The sequence below is a fragment of the Mastomys coucha genome, unplaced genomic scaffold (genome assembly GCF_008632895.1).
Source record: "Mastomys coucha isolate ucsf_1 unplaced genomic scaffold, UCSF_Mcou_1 pScaffold22, whole genome shotgun sequence".
NCBI lineage: Eukaryota > Metazoa > Chordata > Mammalia > Rodentia > Muridae > Mastomys > Mastomys coucha.
In genome coordinates this window covers 29993495-29993833 of record NW_022196905.1, presented here as the reverse complement: position 1 = coordinate 29993833, position 339 = coordinate 29993495, and the positions used below count along the sequence as shown (strand labels likewise).

The following is a 339-nucleotide window of genomic DNA, read 5'->3' as shown; positions in this document are numbered from 1 at the left end:
GAAAAGCTAAGGTCTTGTGTTGGCAGGGTGATCTCAGATGTATACTATAGTCACCACTCTGCTGGTTCCTGGTGCTGGTCCTGGGTTGGGGATCACAGTGTAGCCAGAGTCCTTGGTCTCTACATTCCATATGCTGTTAGGGGGTCTACAGCAACTAGCTGGGATACTCTGTTAGTCAGCTTTCTGTTGCATAATACCCAAGGAAGTCAACTTAAGGATGTTTGAGGGCCAGTGAAATGACTCTGTGCATAAAGGTGCTTGTTTCAAATTTTACAAGCTGAGTTTGATCTCTAGAACCCACATGTTCTGTGAGCTGTCCTCTGTCTTTTACACACACAC

At 45.7% G+C, this 339-nt stretch overlaps 1 protein-coding gene across 1 annotated transcript in view; it reads left to right on the top strand.

Moving 5' to 3' along the window:
- Trmt44 (tRNA methyltransferase 44 homolog) overlaps positions 1-339 on the top strand; it is a 17891-nt gene that overhangs the window by 6693 nt on the left and 10859 nt on the right. The window lies entirely within an intron of this gene.